Below are 1,633 nucleotides of genomic sequence, written 5' to 3' on the forward strand. Positions count from 1 at the left end.
TTTTTTTTTTTTTTTTTTTTTTTTTTTTTTTTGAGACATGGTCTCACTCTCTTGCCCAGGTTGCAGTGCAGTGGCATGATCATGGCTCACTGCAGCCTCAACTTCCCCAGGCTCAGGTGATCCTCCCACCTCAGCCTCCCAAGTAGCTGGGACTACAGGCCTGTGCCACCACACCTGGCTAATTTTTAAATTTTTTGTTGAGATGGAGTTTCACCATGGTCTTGCCCAGGCTGGTCTCCAACTCCTAGGGTCAAGCAATCCACCTGTCTCGGGCTCCCAAAGTGCTGGGATTTACAGGCATGAGCCACCACACCTGGCTTATTTCCATTTCAAAGCACTTTCACTTACCTCCAACCTGGGAGATGGAGGTTGCAGCCATTGCACTCCAGCCTGGGAGACAGAGGGCAAGACCCTGTCTCAAAAATAAATAGATACATAAAATTAAAAAAAAAATAAGATAGGTCAGGCGTGGTGGCTCACGCCTGTAATCTCTACACTTTGGGAGGCCAAGGCAGGTGGATCACCTGAGGTCAGGAGTTTGAGACCGGCCTGGCCAACATGATGAAACTCCATCTCTACTAAAAATACAAAAAATGAGCTGGGCGTGGTGGTGCATGCCTGTAATCCCAGCAACTCAGGAGGTTGAGGCAGGAGAACTGCTTGAACTCAGGAGGCAGAGGTTGCAGTGAGCCGAGATCGTGCCACTGCACTCCAGCCTGGGCAACAAGAGCAAAACTCCATCTGAAATAAAATAAAATAAAATAAAATAAAATAAAATAAAACAAAACAAAACAAATGCAGAATCCCAAGCACCACCCTAGATTTACTGAATCAGAAGTGCATTTTAACAAGATCTCCACATGATTCGTGTGCACACTGAAGTTTGAGAAGCACTGTTCTGCAACACCACCAGCAATATACACTATAGGCAGAGAAGAGGGCAAGACTGTCTAGAACCAGGGATTTTCAAACATGTTCCCTTGGGAATCAGTATTGAGCTACAAGAAAGTATGTTTGGTTGTTAAATTTGATAATGGTGACTTTTCCCAATTCATAGAAAAAAAATTAGGTTAATGGGTTGTATTTTTCATCTTTTCTTCCATAATTTTTCCTCTCTTTTTTTGGAGCGAAATATTACCCACCTGCTGGTAACTTTAGAAGATGATAGTGATCGAACAAGTAGTAAAGAAATACTTATATTTCTCAATATAATAAAACTCAATAATATATAATTCTTTATTTTTTCCTTCAATTTGTAGATCTTTTGAATTCTTGGATTTGTGATTCTGATTTTATGTTGCATAATAGAAAATAGCCACACTTTTTCTTAGTAAACTGTTCTTTTTTTTTTTTTTTTTGAGACGGAGTCTTGCTCTGTCGCCCGGGCTGGAGTGCAGTGGCCGGATCTCAGCTCACTGCAAGCTCTGCCTCCCGGGTTTACGCCATTCTCCTGCCTCAGCCTCCGGAGTAGCTGGGACTACAGGCGCCCGCCACCTCGCCCGGCTAGTTTTTTGCATTTAGTAGAGACGGGGTTTCACCGTGTTAGCCAGGATGGTCTTGATCTCCTGACCTCGTGATCCGCCCGTCTCGGCCTCCCAAAGTGCTGGGATTACAGGCTTGAGCCACCGCGCCC

Source organism: Rhinopithecus bieti, unplaced genomic scaffold, assembly GCF_001698545.2.
Source record: "Rhinopithecus bieti isolate Rb0 unplaced genomic scaffold, ASM169854v2 scaffold_12049, whole genome shotgun sequence".
NCBI lineage: Eukaryota > Metazoa > Chordata > Mammalia > Primates > Cercopithecidae > Rhinopithecus > Rhinopithecus bieti.